Below are 17,902 nucleotides of genomic sequence, written 5' to 3'. Positions count from 1 at the left end.
AACAAATGGCTTAGACGACATGACCTGTGCTGTGTGAAAATCTGTCACAAGCCTATTATATTTCATTTCTCCTTCAGTGACACCACAAAATACTGCTGTGCAGGCAGCACACCACAAGTGGTAAAGAGCAGGCCTGTCTGACATGTTGAGCAGTTTAAGCCTAATCTGTCCACACATCATGCAACAAACAAATATGAAAATGGTGTAAAGAAATTTCTACTGCCTTCCTCCTTCACTGTGATTTAAAAGGACAAAATATGGTGCTACTGAAGAGAAAATGTTAGCGGCTTTTTCTTTTTAAGGGATGTACCATTTTGATGGAAGCATGACAACATAATTATACAGTATGCAATAGACAACTGCACAAATGAGCCATATATTGTACATGCACAATACATTTCTCATTTCAGTGCAATTTAACTTGTAATGAGCATAAGATAAGAATATGTCTCGGTGTGATTTATTCCATTCAAGTTGAACAGAATCGTTTTTTAGAGCAGGCAAGGCTTCCAGTGAGATTGTGCTGTTCTGTTTGTGTTCAGTATAGCTGTGCCATTCCAAGCATACACAAACTTGACTGGCTCATCCTGAAACCCACAGGCACTCTAAGGTGCAACTGACAAAGCAGAGTGCACCATGGTTCATCGCCGGCATGTTCTAAAAATGTTCTTCAAACTCTTTGCCCACTGTGTGTGTACTGTATATTTATACTGGATATGTGGATCGAATAAAAGACAATTCAGTGGTAGGATAAAGCACAGAGAGACATGTGTCTTAAAACAGCTGTTATTTTTCTTGTCAGGGTGTGTGAATAATCCTCTGAAACGGTCCTCAGTAGTCCAGGTTATTCTGTCAATAAGTGAGCAAACATTCACAATCCAACAAATACTTACGAGAGAGTGTAGGTGAAGGGCAGGGGATTTCTATTGCATTTTATTGAGCTCAAGCATCAAGCATTGAGAGAAAGTCTCCCGTCCCCTCTGTGTGTCAGCACATCAACACATCTATCTTTATGTCATCAGTCACTCTGATGCCGTCTTGAAGAGCTTGTTAAAGCACACTTCTGTCGTTGTTGGAAATAGTCAGTCCTCTCAGCTACTTTTTTCCTGCTTCAAACTGTCATCCTTGAGCTTTTTGCTCAGATTGATGGTAATACCTTCATGTCAGTTAACACAAGTTCTGGATTTGATGGACGCGAGGAGAAGCAATCAAAGTTTCGTGAGACACTTCAAAATGTGTCTCTTCCTCACTCTGTGTGTCTTACTAACACCAATACACTCACTGAAAAACCTTATGCTGTCTGCATTATGCAACACATACCACACTATGCTACATGTATAGTATAGTCCTATACAATAGCACTAATCCTGTGAGATTGACCATACCTTTAATGTGTCACACTGGACATTTGATGCAAACCAACAGTGCATCCATTTCATCCACATACACTTGATCACTAAGAATCTCTCGGAGACCTCCTGAGCGTGTGGATATATAGTACACTATAATTCAGCGAACTACACAATGGAAATGGATATAACGGATACGGTCCCAAAGGCCTTAGATTCACAGCAGATCCAAATTGGAGTTATTTTTGGAATATTTCAGAAAATTAAACTGAGAATACAATTGTTTGTGTTGGATTAAGTAGAGTTTACCCTGGTGGTGGTTTTGTGTGTGCGCCATTGATGTTTGGTCGGGCATACGTACAGTACAGTACAGCCTGGTCTGGTGCTGGCATTGTTTCGTGTGGTGCCAGGATGGCATGGCATCACACAGTGCCCACTCTCCCTCGCTGCCAGTGGGGATTAGAGGGTGTCAAGGGCCCAGGCTCGCTGGGACAGAGAGGTGGCTTTGAAGGACCATGTTGAGATTGACTTGCAGAATTTTTTTGTGTATAAATTAACACAGAATGATCTGCCATATGTTTGTGGAGAGGCGGGAGGAAGACTAGTCCTATTTCTGCTCGCTCATTCACTTCAATTAATAGGTTTTTCCACCTCTGTGTCTACATTACTTGGTCATTTTTCGCAGAGTGGCTCTATCAAGACTACACATTTCACTTGTCGAAAGCTATCAAAGTGAGGAAACAGAACTCCTGAATGTTAAGTTCTTTGTGGCCCATCTGTTACAGCACTCGTGGTACTTGGGCACTTTGTTTGAATACACACTGCAGCCCACAAGGAATAAAGTCTGAAACTGCTTCCAAATGGCCCGACATCTCACTCTACATTTATGGCAGTCGCTATGGCAATAAATGAGCAGAAAGCGCCGCTGTGATTTGATCAAATGTGATGAAAATTACTTTTGGAGTGGCAGTGGAATGGACAGCCAGAGGGGCATAATTACTTATCAAATGTGGCTAGTATGCAACTAAATCATCAACTGTCGCCGCCGGCACAAAATGAGGTATTAGAATTGTGCAGCAAAGGTTAAAAAAGTCCTTTTGCCTGAAAGGACTATTATTCTTGAGTGAACCCTCCAATTCCATCGCTCTGACCTGGGGCCAACAGAATGTATCCATCTTACAGTGTATGGTCTGGAGGACATATTATTATGCTGGAGGACCATCACAGCCAACAGCATGGGAGTCCTTTAGGGGGGAACGCATCACCTGGCATCTCTTATTTTAAGATTGAAAAAAGTACTTTATGAAGTTTTGTACTGTAGTTGCTGCAAAAAAAGATTTCTGCTTATGATTGGGAGACTGTGGCAGCTTAACGCAGATGGCATGCTTGGCAAACTATGGTGTGGTTTTGCTCCTAATCAAACTTTTCAGAAACATTCCTGTTACCTAAATAGCATTCTCTATAAAGAACTGTAATGATGGAAACCAATGACATCCTGAATGCATGGCAAAAGTGAAATAATGAAATAAACATAGTATTTTCTAGACAAAGAAAACAATTCTGTTTGCCATTCTAGGAAATGGCTTAAAATAAATATATGGGAAAAATATTTAAATCAATTTTGATCTTGAAAACAGAATTAACTTATACTTTTTAATCTAACAATCAAGAAGAAAACGTGCCTTATTATGTCTATGATGTTAAACTGTAAGTATTAGCCTAAAGACTCAAACAATTGTGTTGTAAAAAATGGCTTCGTGTAAGCCATTGTGTATTACAATAATTATGAGATCATTGGACATGCCAAATGAAGTGGTTTATATCAGCTGCACATCAGCCTCTATGTTTAGTGCCAAGCTACTAGTTCAAAATCTTGGAACTCTTAAGACTGAAAACATGTACTCCACAATCCACAAGATGCTACAGTATTACAGTTTTTCTCAATGGCTTTGACCTGCTTACAGATTTTCTCGAACGCTTTGATGCTTGTGTCAACTGTAACATCATGTTTTAAAAACAGTTGTCTCAACACCCTTGTCTGAACAAAAGCACTCTGACCGTATGACACATTTTGCAAAAGGCTTTTACTCTAGTCTTCCAAAATACCATGTAATGCAAATTTTGCCTACAAACAACTAGTGCCTAGACGAGACAATTTTCTTTGAACTACAACTTTTCATCAAAATAGATACAGTACAGTAACACCTTTCATACTGTTTTCTTCACCACATAGTAAGCAATACAGTATTTTCCCTAAAAATGTGCCTTTAGATTCATATTTTCAAATAGCAACACAGAACAGACACGGCATCTCTTACGGATAATGAATGATTGCTGATTGAGGAATTTCACACAGGTGAATTAGAGATTCAGACTTATGCAAAAAATCGCTACCACCTGTGAAAAGATGTTTTCCTTTTACATAGCTCGGGGAAACCAATAGAGTTTTGGGTCTTTAAATGACATCAGTGCCACAGTAACTGTTTTACAAAAGAGTGTGAAAAATGTGTGCACCCAATGAAAACATATAATCACATTTGCAGGAGATGGCTTCTGCTGTGCAATGAAGGTGTTAATGAAGAGTGGATCGCAGTTTCTTTAAGCAGGTCAAAGCAATTGAGAAAAACTGTAACTATGTTGCAAAAGGTGTAAGAAATGTGAGAACCCAATGAAAATGTGTGAACACATTCGCAAGAGATGACTTCTGCTGTGCAAAGAAGGTGTTCATGAAGACCAAGTGGATCCCAGTTTCTTTAAGCAGGTCAAAGCAATCGAGAAAAAAGTGTGACACCTTCTTTGCACAGCAGAACTCATCTTCACTCGTGTTCTCTTCTCCACACACTTCTCACACACTTTTGCAAAATACTTAATACAGCTGTCAAAGCCCCAAACTTTATTGTTTCGCCTGTGCTAAACAAAAATAAAACATCACACAGTGATTTGACCACAAAATGTGTTATTTGAAGGCAAACTTTGCTTTTGCAGCATGTTCTAAATGTTTTGAGAGAGTAAGAGCAATATGGCCAATGTGTCATTTTGGCCAGAGTGCTTTGACTTGAGATTGAATTGTTTTGAAAATGTGATGTCAGAGTTGACACAAGCATGAGAGCGATCAAGAAAAACTGAAAAACTCAACACCAGATAAGAAATCTTCTTCACCCTCAGTATTTATTTCTGTGTCCTTTAAATCAGCAAAATTGTGTTTACATTTCAGTAGCAATGTTCTTTGTTATTGTTGCATGTCCCTTTGGACAAAAGCGTCTGCCAAGAGCCATAACCATAACTATACTGACCAAAAAAGAGCATTACCGTCATACAGTAAGAGAAGCAATGGTTGTGCACTCCTGGGTGTGTGGACTTTCCCTAAAGAGTGCAATAATCAAAATAAATGTCTTCATGTGGCAGCCCATGGAATGGAATAGAAACGTTTGATTGTGAAGATAGGGGTGAATATGGAGATTTAAAGTGAGCCCGGTGGAAAGCACTGGTCAGTGGAGCTAGAAATGACCCATCAGAAGGACCACTGCAGCATGCAGCCACTTATTTCATGGGCTAACAGCAGCGAGCTACTGCCTGAGCAACACATCAGGATGGGGGGGAAAGACAGGCCTCCTGAGACGAGCGTGTGTGTGTGTGTGTGTGTGTGTGTGTGTGTGTGAGTGCATGTGTGTGTGTGTGTGTGTGTGTGTGTGTAATAGATAAGAACATAGAGAGAAAGAGAGAGGGTATATGAGAGAAAAAGATTATAAGTGTGTGTGTGTGTGTGTGTGTGTGAGAGAGAGAGAGAGAGAAAGAGTGTGTGTGTGTGTGTGTGTGTGTGTGTGTGACAGAGAGAGAGGGAGTGTGTGTGTGTGAGAGAGAGAGAGAGAGAGAGAGAGAGAGAGAGCCAGAGACGATGGAATGAGAAAAAGAGATTCTGTTGTCTGGCTGCCCATTATTTGTTATCTATAGACAGCCTGTAGATCACTGTCTCCAAACACAAACAAGCTTCCTCCTTGGGCCTAATGTACTGGAGAAGGGAATGATATACTTTTATCAGTCAGCGCATCAGTTTTAAACACTCTTTAATGCCAATCACACTTCAAGTACGTTGTTGTTCCCTCCAACCATGGAATGGAGCGGCTTTATCAAAGCACCATGGAGAGAGCACTACAGAGAGAGTCTCTTTCGCCACCTAACTCAATAGCTCCTTGTCTCTCACAAGCTGTGGAGATACTCGAGTGTCACGCTTAATTTTTCTCTCTCCTTGCAAAAATAAGCAGCCATAATTAGCTATTGTTCCTGCATGGTTTGGGGGTATTTTTTTCCCAGAAATAGTCTCTTTTTGTACAAGAGCCCTCATAATTGTGCACATAATTGTAGCTTACTCTAAATGATGTGTAGGACAATGTAGGAAAGAAACCGGGTGGCTGAACATAATGGCAAATTAAAATACTACTCTCATTGTAATTATATCCAAACTTCATGAATCCATTTATTCCCTTACTGTACAACTACAATCAATATCATGTATCTTACACCAAGGACTCAAGGATGTCTCTATGAAAAGCACTGGTTTTTATTAGTCCGTTGACTTTGTGTCACCTAGCTCTTCACAACATTTTTTAAAATGAGAAACCGAGGGTGGGATATCCTGAGAAAAAACCCCAACTCCTCACCCAGACAGGAAGTAAAACTTTATGAAGCGAACCCAGCAGTTGCTGCTCCCATATCACACGTCTTTCTGTGGGACTCAATTGACCTTGTCTTTAGTGCTGTGTGGACCCTGCTGTATTTTATCCTGTCACATTTCCTCTCCTTGCTCCCCTATCTCACGATGCTTTGAGCTCTCCGTGCGGTGTTTAAATGGATAATGCAACCTAGCTTATCATGGTCCTCATACGTCTCTCTCAATATGGCTGTGATTTTTATGTTTACTATTTGTTTGCGTCTACTTGACGGGCTAAAGTAGGGTGATTTAGACCGCCTGCTCGTGCACCATAATGACATGCCCTAGATCTGGCAAGGTATGCCGTGATGGATAGTGGAGAGTGCTAACCTTGGTTCCATCTGAATCATTAATGGGACAAATGATGTCTCTACCCTCATTAACAAGGATTATGCACTAAATCTGAAACTGTCACTGGCAAGATGAAGGCTATAGGTCTGTAGGGCCATGCAGCATTGCATAGTTTTTGTCCCGTTGTTCACAAAGAATGCTTTGGTAAAACTGCTCGAATGTAGTTGGGTGAAGTTAAATGCTGAAAGAAGTTGAGTCAGGTTTGGCTGTAGCAACTGGGGTGAACAACCCACTGAGCCAATAGTTCTATAAATATACCATCAGTGAGGAGGTCCTGTCTTGCCCACAACCTTTTCACTGGTCCCTGGTGGTGTAAAACTCTTTAAGTCATCCTCTTAAGCATGACATTTAAAGTCGTACAGCATGCTGGTTTTTGGGGACTGAGAGTGCTCCGTCTGGCAGGCTACCCATAGTGCACCAGTGTTTTGGATTTGCCTTGAGCCAGAGCAGAGCGCCACGCTTAGCACACACATAAAGAGTCCCCCTGCCTCCAAGCTGCTGCTGATGGTCTGTGTCCAGTCAGGGTCATGTAGACAAAGCAGATGGGCTTTCAAAAATAATTCTATATTTTTAAGGACAGTCAGTGTTCCACTGTATGATGACCTTAAGAATCTATTAATCAGATAAATAAATAATGAAATATGTTTAACCTGCTCTTTTTGCTCATGTTAACCCACCTAATGCAGTGCTCATTCAAAATATGCTGTTCCCGTAGAGAACCTGTACCTCAATTGTATGCCTGCAGCTGCCTAGGCAGGGCTGCTTTAATAGGATGATTGGGAAAAACATAATTCCAGATTTAAACGTTGAATAATTAACACTGAATATGATTTTATCATATTAAAATAGACATGCAGCAAGCAGACTTGAAGAATGGCTGCATTAGTTATTTTTAGAGATCAATGGCATATAGGCCTAACAGTGGGTCTAACACCTGTTTTGAGTCTAGCCTAACTGAATAACTTGATGATAGAGAAGACAAACACCATTTTGTGGAATGATGCATGGCCATATGAAATTTGCTAGTATGACTTTCCCATATACAATATGAACACAGCGACCCCATACGCATAGGCTACGTCTTCAATAAGACAAATGAAGTCAATTTGAACCCCTTTTCCATACGAAGTCTGGCTCTCTATCACCATACTAGCTCAATCTTTCAAGAAATTCAAATTCGCCGGCCGGTCAGGCAGGGTTCACCCATACCTTATGGATTTACACTCGAGTCTCCAGACCTGTCGCTGTGCTGTGCTGTGCATCCTTAGCGTCAGTTGAGTGATAACACTTGACGTTAAGCAACGGACTAAAACAGAGAAAGAAAAGTCGTCTGAAGTCGCCTGGTACCCGCGCTAAGAAAATCAACAACATGCAGAGTGATCCGAGTTTGGGTGCAACTTTTGGTAGGTGTAGGTGATCTGTTCAAACGTACTAGTGCCAAACCAACAATACACTCCATTGTTTTTCCCCGCTATGCACCGCTCTCCTACATAGCTGAACCGTGGACTTAGACTGCTATCCAGAAAATATGGTTAGGCCTATCCTACTTCGCGCATGTGTGGCTGGAAGTCGCATGCGTCATGCTCCAAGACATTTTTTAGCATGGGTTTTCAAAAAACACTATTATGGGGTCGTAAAGTGAGATAGAAGGTAATGACATACCGTAATGTTGTGATAACGCTTACCCACAAAGACTTCCCCAAATACAGTCTGTATAAGTGCCGCTCTGTCTGTCTAGCATGTTCTGTATCTGAAGTGGCCTAAGTAGAATGCCATTCAAATATGGTATTCTGAAACCGTCTTTAAGTTTGGGAATTGTCAGTCGAACAAACACTCAGAGAGTCAAACAGACGTCCCTGTCATTAATAGAGAGCTAGATATTGTTCATGCCTTATTTAAGATTATGGCAAGAAACTGACTGACTAATTGGCTATGAGAAAAAGCACATTCTGAAGACCAGATTCAATAATGGTGGCAGTAAATTCATAAAGGTTCTTCACAAATCCACCTCATTAAGTCTAGAGGTTTGAGTGTTTATTGCTCCAGGTATCTCCAGTCCTTGCTGAGAGGCTCTGCAAATTATTATTGTAAGTAGGTGTCGTAAATCAATGTAATATTTGCTCAGTCTGTGAAGCGTAGTTGTGATGAGGCTTTGTGTTGGTACCTAGACCAAATCTGGCCTTGCCTGACCTTATCAGCCTCTCCACACAAGCAACACGTATTCCGATCCTCTACTCCTCACAATGCCCTGTCTTCATAAGGTATGAGGACACTTTGGAGGTAGTTACTGTGGTTTAAGTGTTCAGGTGTGCATTCTAGTCACCTTCTAGACAGATGTCTTGGTGTGAGATTCTTCCGTTGTTTAAATTTATTCTCCAGCAATTTGGTCTGTTTCTTGCCCTGTCTGACCTATTGTCCAGCTGCATTCCGTGTCTTTTTTGTTCAGCTCATTATTGCCTGTGTGTCCGGTCTTCCTTTCCGGCTCCCTTATTTGCACTTTGCCACTGCTTAGAACTTCTGCTTGGTTCCAGGGTCGTCCTGCTCTTCATGAATGTATGCTTGTTTGTGGTACTTCATAATGAATCGATTAATATGCTCTTTCATGTTTTACAGTCTTTCAGTGTGTATAACGTCTAATAGTGTCTGATGGCTGTGCATGTTTCTACTTGTTTTGATCTTATTCTGTATCATTTCACTCTTTAAACAGTTCATATTATACTCTCAGTTGCACAGATATCATCAAAAGAAAAGTTATGAATTGCATGACAGCCATTTATTAATCGGGGAACAATTCTGATTATTATTACTCCAACTCACACTAGTGCAAACTCAAATGTTTCATCTTAAGTCATACTTTCTATCCTCTTAGTCTGACTGGATTGGGCTTTCATGTTCAGCTGTATGGTCAGAATTCCAAAATGGTTTCCTTTATTATTGTAAAAGCTCAGCATTTAAATTTTAAATAGCAGTTAAGAACACACACACACACACACACACACACACACACACACACACACACACAGACACATGCACGCACGCACGCACGCACGCACGCACGCACGCACGCACGCACGCACACACACACACACACACACACACACACACACACACATTATGCATTTCACTCTTCGATGGCCTCAGCATTAGCACAGAAAATAAATATGCTTTGTGTCTTGGGCTTATTTTTGAAACGGGACACACCTGAACTTCCCACTTTGTGCATATACAAAGAACGATCTAGAACTACTCAAGCGTCAGGTTCAGCTTCAGGACACTACAGATAAAGTTTTTGCTCATGTCAAGATATAAATGCTTTTATTCATTTTATAACGTTTACAGCAGTGAACACAACTGCATCTTTCGTGGGATAATACATGAACAACCATGTAACATTTAAGGAAGAAGGTATACAGGATGTTTACAAATGATGAGAGTGCTTTCGTACATGCTGTCATGTTCTACTGATGCCATATAAGAAAAGTACCATCCATTATATTCTGCCTATGCCATCATTCCTTACATAAAGATGTAACATTTATTTAGTAATATTCTAAGGAATAGAATGCTGCATTATCACAGACTTGTGGTTATGACAGCACAAACATCTTAGTCACTTAGTCACAGTTGCACCTTGAGGATTACTGTAACAGCACATCTAGAGGGAGGATTATTGATATACATATTCTTTCATGCATGCCGATATACACATCCACTTACAGTGTATCTGTACGTATAAGCTGTATGCATGTATGCATACATTAGATACATTACATATGTTTCATGCATAATATCTTTCAAGTATCCATCCCTGCAACATACAGGTATATACAGTACATACATTATTCATGTAATGTATCCATCCATCCATGCAAAGATAAGTCAGCAAATCCTCTGTTGTGTATTTAGGTTTGGACTAAACTGTCCTGATTGGATCTTGATTGGGCTATATTTTTCATCAGTGTTTACTTGGCTTTTCATTGTGTTGGAGCCTGCTTCATATCTGCTCTGTCCAGTCCAGCTGTTTGAGGGAGCCATATCTGTGTTTTCTCATCAAAGCGTCTGGCTGATATTAATTGTGTTGTTTCTTTGAAGATGTAAAGGAAGACTGCCGGAGTCGGTGGGGAGATCTAACAGCCACTGCAGGGAGAGGTAATAATACGATCAAACACTCACCGGGGGACACAGGCACACTTTGGATAAACATAAAACCCAAGGCGCCGAGCTTCGTTTTGTGCCAACAGTTTGCACTGTAAACCATATTTATTTTAGTGACTTTATGATACTAGTGTTTTCTGTTGTACTCTTTACACATCCCTTAAAGACTGAATACATTTTAACTTAGTTTAGTAGATATTTAGGCTGTGGAGTTGCTTCTATGTGGCATTACTTAATTTGATTTGATCAGATTTGACTAAAAGACTATCGGCTCATAACCAAAGTTCAAATAGTTGTTTGATGATTTATTCAACTGTGCCTCGTTAGATAAATAGTGGACTTGCGGATTAATCCTACCATATTATTTTCAGTTGAAAGTCAAAAAACGGTTGGATATCGTACTGTAGCTGTAGTAGTACAGTGGTGGGAAAACGGTTACAAGGAACAGAAGTGGTCGGGAGGCGGAGAGGTCCTAGTCAGAGGTTGCCATAGAGAAAGGTCAGTTCTGTTTGGCAGGATAACACTGGTCATTCAGAGGTGATGTGATCTGGTGTAGATGCTGTCCTTTGAAATGCTATGCCAGCGTGTGTCTTAGCACTTCACAGCACCTTTTCCCCATTCAGATCTGCTTCTTTCTCCTCTCCTCCCGAACATGAGCACAGGAGAGGGCTTTTGTCTCTTTTTTTTTCACCGAAGTTTGAATTCTAAGAGATGAGGGTATGATTCCAGGAATGGGTTAAGAAAAGGCACAAAAAGCCCTCTCAAGTAAAGGGAAATGCCAAATCGGTCTCAAAAGAACTGAGGTGTATTGTCTCGCCATTCACTAGAATTTTTTGGAGTGCGCTGCAGCCACAGGCTTTTGTAATGGGAGAAATCTTGAGGGAATATTGTCTCTACACATCCGGTCTCTTTGCAAAAAAAAAAAATCTCAGGGGACATTGAAAGGTAAAAATAAAAATAACTTACATAAGAAGTTAAAAAATATATCACTATTTAATCATCCCTCGTTCCTCTCTCCCACACTGACACTGTCTATCTTTATATATATATATATATATATATAGACACACACCCACTCTCTCTTACTGTCTCAGCCTAATTTAAGATTTTTCTTTTTTCCAGACAACCCTACACCATCTGTTCATCAGAGCTTTCCCCTGATTAGACAGTTCCTCTTACTGTATGTGTTCCCTACCTGTGCGATTACTACCATATATTTAATTTCACTCCCTGTGTAAAGGCAGGCAGAGGATATCAAATGTGCCATCAGCTTGCGGAAGACATGGATAACTCTGGACATAAGAAACCGCTGATGCCTTGTAAAAATAGATGTGTTTGTATTCTTTTGCCAACACTCTCTTTTGTGAAGAGGACAATAGTATATCCAACCGGTGCACACTGTAATTCTATATATGCAGAATTATCTGCAGTGATTGCTTGTGAGAGCATTTTTACTGACGGAGTATTTTCCATCGTTTATGCAATTTGTTGCTATACACTTTGACTCTTTGCCTTTTATGGTCTGCATTTCAGCTCAGCAAGCCAGTACCTGGTAGATGTGGCCCTCATCAGTTCCCAAGCAACAGGTAACCAGTCTGGATGTACAGTAGCACTGAGGATTAAGAGGTGTGGAGAGAGTCCTGTTCTGATTTCCTTGAATAATATTGGCTAAGTTTAGCACAAAGCACTCTCTCACTTACTGCCAAAGAGACCCACCGGAACACACACAATCACGTAAATAAAGACATTAATTTTTTTCCTCTTCTGCATTTCACTCAGCACCAAGTGATTAAGTTATATGAGCTGTAAACGGCAAACTCCAAAGCTAGGAAGTGAAACGTGGCCAAGAAATACCCACATCCTCTCCGATGGGGCACATTCATTCTATTTTTCCGGTTTTAAGACTTAGCCTCCATACATCAGCGTTTTATGTTGTCAGGAATATGCATATTTATGATGATATCATTCTGTCCTCTGCTGGCGTAGTGTATATTCAAGATGACAGCAGTTTTAGAGAAGGCTTGCCGATGTGGTCGGATTTGGCTCTGTGGGAGAATGAGGAAATGCATGTTGCAACACGGCATTTCCATCAAATCAAAAGGATCTCCACATGAAAAAAAGTGTCTGGGATGTTTATTCGGAGCCTGTGTGTGCTCATTTGGTCTATTTGCCACACACTCTGAGAATAGATGCGCCTCTCGACAGGTCGCTGCCGCTGCCACACTTGTGTGGTGATGGGCAAATGGGAGACTTCCCGCCATCATGCTTCTCACGGCTTTCCATTTCCTGCCTGTTACTTTTGATGTTGACCTCTGGTCTGGAACAGAGGTCTTTGAAAGGGCCATCATGAGATGATAACCGTGAACACAGTGATCAAATGCAGTGCGTTCCTTCTGTGAGCCGCTGTGATGTTGCAGGCGTTGTGATTACACTGCGCAGCCATCTAGAAGATGGCTCACTCATCATGGCTTGCTATCCTATCATAGTCCTATCATAGTCCGAGTGCTGTCATTTATTACAGCAGAATGCCTTTCCTTGGCTCTGGAATGTAATGTAATGAAATGACGAACGACAGTTATCCAAAGACATGTCAATTTTTCATTAGAATTAATGCATTCAGCAAATTAAAAAGCTCTCTAATTGATATAATGAAAAAGTTTCATGTATCCCTTAAATATATACTGTATTTGTAGGTATTTTGCATGTCTGTTTTCAATAATACCTGTCGGAGTCATTTTTTTGAGTGATGTCTCACAAATTTAAGTTGCAGACATTCACTAGAGGTAACATAATGAGCTGTTCCATGGGCTATTAATTGTTAAAGCTTTTTTGAAAACCAATTAAGCAGCAGTCTTTGAAGCCAGACAGTGACCCTAGGTTTGGTGGGATTTCTTCAAGTAGAATATTGTAGAAATTAGACCCAATTAAAGACATGGAGCTGTTATAACATGGACCATGCTACTGTAATTAAGAGGGCTTGAGCACAGACAGAACTTCATAATTCACCTGTCCATATTGTTTTATATGTTTTGCTTGATTGTTTTTCCCTGGAGTCAGAGTGTGCTGTAATAATTGTTCATTACAGTTTCATCACAGCTGTTAAAATGGTGTACAAGTTGACAGTAGCAATAACAGCATCATATTAATTAAGCAAAAAGCATTGGATACATTTGGCATAGTACATAGTTCTCTCTCTCTCTGTCTCTCTCTGAATATGTAAGGCTATGTTGACATTGTCAGTAAAAGTCTGATTTATGTGCATATCCAGTGGAAGCAATATCAGTAGCCGATCCAAACAGCCAAAATTCACATGAAATTGTTTGCAGACACATTCTTATTGGCACATAGACACACAGATTGGATCCGATCATTCCAAACATACACCGCGGTCGATTCAGGAGGATTGGATTCTGATCGGATATGGAGTTTTGGACTGATTGTGAGACGTAAGCCACCCATGACCCCCAGGCCTCTGTATGTGGTGGGCAGTCAAACCGAGATAAGGTCATTCCTACGTCATACTTCACCAGACATTTTGAACCACCAAGGATCCATCAGCAGTGAATCATCCGCCCCATAGGGTGGCATCCAGTCACACACAGTACAACAGACAGCAGAAACCAACAGCAGGCGCTGATTGAACTGCTTTAGCATTGCATAATAGAATAAGCACAGCATTGTATCTGTATGCTCTTTTTATATATCGGTGTGCAGTGCACCCCATGCTGCCAACTCCCATACAAATGCTTTTAGAACTACACCGTCTTCAATGCGTTTTATTATATTCTAGGATAAAGCCTCATCCTTTCAAAGAGGGATTTAGGATTTTAATCTGGGTAAGCGTACACAGGTAACAATATCCACCATCCTTTTTCTCAGATTTCTAGGTGGTATTTTTTTGTGGGTAAGGATTATTCCAGAAAAACACACACCAGTGAGCTCACACACAGATCACCAGCACAGTCTCATGCCTCTCAGCATTTTTCGGTACAAGCAGAGCACTTAATTATTAAACACTAAAGATTTGCTAATACAGCTGCTACAGTATGTACAGTACTTCTCACTACTCCTTGGAAACGACTCTTTATCTGTCCAGAGGTGATTTTAGTAGAAAGAAACAACTTTAATGCACTTATATTGAAAGTCTGTTTCAATGGAGACCATTTGTTTCCAGTTGCATTATGTCCCATTTTTATCAGTTTTATCCCAAACTGAAATTAAATTCGAGTACTAAATTTTCAATTTGGGCTGTTGCCATGACTACTGTATGATCTGTGAAAGGAAATCCAGTGTGATTCCTTGCAAATGACAATGCTGTATATTATAGAATTAAAATTAGGCAAACAATTAACGTTTTTATATTTAGTATGCTTTTTCAAATCAGGAACTCAAATGTATTCATTGTGTGTTCAGTTAACTAAAGTGGGTTAGGTAAAGTTCAGATGTTCTGCATCTCTGCGTGGAGAGATATAGTATAGTAAGATCAAGGTAGAGCATATAGCCAGTCCGTATAGGATAAAAATGTCTAATAATAGCAGTCAACTTAAACTTGAACCGCAGTAAAGCATTAGCGTTAAACTGCCATGTATCATCCGTTAAAACTCAAAAGACACTATTTTCCATCTACCTCCACTCCCACACCAACTTCTCATATCAGGTCAAGGGTTGAATATTTTGAATCTGTTTGATTTTGGCAGCAGTGATATGTCTTTGCCCTATCAATATATGCATCAACACATGTTGTTTATGTCTACATCACAGCAGATAGGTCACAGCTTAAGACGTCAGAACCAAATCTACCATGCCAAGAATCTTTATAAGTTAATATACTCTGTAAGAGTTTCTCCTGACTGTAGCCTACTCACTTCTTTGCAGTCTAACCCTAAGACTTTATATGAACAGCTTTAGTGTTATGGATGTGGCAGTTAGTCTCATATTGGTAAACAAAATGCCTTAGAGCATGGACAAAATTAGTATCAGTAAATTGATTTGCATAACTTTTAATGTAACCTCCATCCTCTGAATACTGAGAAATCCTCACATTGAATATACTGTACCTATAATCATTTACATCCTAAGAATACATGGCATTTTTATCAGCGTTATAGATAAAACTGCCGTTATGGATGTCATCAATTTTGGTCAATGATTCCCAGGTTAAAGAAACACCAGAGAGCATGAAACTCGGTGGCCACTCACCCATCACGCTAGACCCTCCAGACAAATGTAGTTTTTCGCTAATTAACTACAGTTGCACCCAAGATGACAAAATGTTTAGGTATGTTAATATCAATAGTCTGCCTCAACCTAAGCCATGGCCACTCATTTGTGATTTGCATGCATGCATGTACTGTACACACACACACACACACACACACACACACACACACACACACACACACACACACACACAGAGGCATGCATGCAGGTGCTAATGCACGTACACACACACACACACACACACACACACACACACACACACACACACATACACTCATGAATAGTGTGTCTGTGTGGTTGCATATCATATTTAGGTAAAAAAAAGTGTATTTTTCCATCAGATTCAATCAGATACTGTAGTAAAGAACAATAAAATATAGACCTAAATGAACATTTTAGCAACAGTTCTATTTCCCTGGTGAGGATGACCTTTGCATTGAATTCCCCATATGCCCTTTTTTTCAGTGTGTGAAATAACCCATTCTGACACTGTTAGCCTAGCTGTGTTGTCTTGACTGGAAGTGGGTTGCACCAGCTAGTCTACGGCTACATTTTAGCTATTGCATTTACGGAAAATGATGTGACTTTAATTCCCTGACTTATCTTAGAAACTAGGCCATGGTGTTTTGGCTTCACTGCAGTTCAACCATGATATTTTTGCATCCATCTACTGTATATCAATAGTGTTTCAGTAACAAAACATGAGCGAGAGAGAGAGAGTTCATTTTGAAATGGTGTGAAATATAAATGAATAATGTATTAGACTATGCCACGATTCAGGATGTTTTCAGAAGATGAATAGTTTAGTGGGGTTATTTGGGTTAGGTTAAGGTTGAAGAGCTTGTTGCCCTAGGGAATTTCTTTGGGTAAATAATGTCTGATAGAGTAACAAGACTGCCATCGCTAGCTGAAATGTCTATACTTGATGGAAATGTCCATGATAAAAATGTTCTTTGTCCAGTCATCTTAAATAGATCTCACACATTCACTACTTTAATGATTGTCCTCCATAGTGCATTCCATAGAAAACATGCTTGGCAAATATTTCCCTTACTCAGACCATGTGTTTACAAATTTGGGTCTTGGCAATACTTAACACAAATCTTGCAACAGTTGCAGTAGTTCCACATCAAAGACTGTATTGCCTTAAGATCTGACAGACCTCCAGTAGTTCTAGCACAACATCCTGCTTTTCTGTCTGCCCCCCCCCCCCCGCCCCCCCCAACTTAAAACACACCTTGTGTACTCTAACTGAATGTAGTCCCCTGTTCAAAACATGTTTGGACTTTTGTTGCCATGTTCGGACTGCAACCCTCCATTCTATACAGAGGATTTTCCAAATCATCTATCACTATTTGTTGTCTTGACTTGATGACATGCAGATAATATGTTCACATATATGTATTTATGTATGTGTGCATATAAATAGTAATGTCTGCCCAATTGTATCCTGCATTCCCTGCATGCCTGTAATTACAGTGCATGAAAATGCACTGTACTGTTATTCCAAGTCTTCTTATTATTACAGTGCATGAAAATGCACTGTACTGTTCTTCCTAGTCTTCAACTTCTTCATCTTCTTATTATTCTTCTTCTAACGCACGCAATTCAGCTTGAACCGTTTAACGTAGAAACTTCATTCAAACTGTGTTACGTAGATCTTACTTACGCGATGTGGGCTTTGTATATATCAACTTTGTAACTTTTATACTTTTTAAACTATTAGTTAAAAACTATTACAATTTCCCCCATAGACTTAACATTGCTCATTATGACATCACGGCAGCAATTAGAATCTTAGGCCAGGTGGCCGGCCACCTGGGCACCAACTGTCAGTTTCTCTGGCTTTAGCATACAGTCTCTCAGAAGACTACATATCCTGTTTCTGTCCACAACTATTTCAAAATAAAAGTCCTCACTGCAATAATACACTATTAAATCATTTAACCATTGAAACTACTCAACTATTGAACTGTTCAACCATTCCAACTGTCAGTTATCATCCACTATGCCTCCAGTCAACTACATGAAACCTCCATGTACCTAGCAACCAACATAGCAACCATTAAAATTAAGTGTTTATGACCGTTTCCATAGCAACCAACATGATTATACTGCA

At 40.1% G+C, this 17,902-nt stretch overlaps 1 long non-coding RNA gene across 1 annotated transcript; it reads left to right on the top strand.

Annotated features, from left to right (window-relative positions):
* Positions 1 to 7,728: 7,728 nt before the first annotated feature.
* LOC134095371 (uncharacterized) lies at positions 7,729 to 12,186 on the top strand. Its single transcript, XR_009940565.1, has 3 exons — positions 7,729 to 7,811; positions 10,501 to 10,557; positions 12,097 to 12,186. It is a non-coding gene; the product is annotated as an uncharacterized LOC134095371 (long non-coding RNA).
* Positions 12,187 to 17,902: the final 5,716 nt, after the last annotated feature.

This window comes from Sardina pilchardus, chromosome 11 (genome assembly GCF_963854185.1).
Source record: "Sardina pilchardus chromosome 11, fSarPil1.1, whole genome shotgun sequence".
NCBI lineage: Eukaryota > Metazoa > Chordata > Actinopteri > Clupeiformes > Clupeidae > Sardina > Sardina pilchardus.
This window is presented reverse-complemented; position numbering and strand designations above follow the sequence as displayed.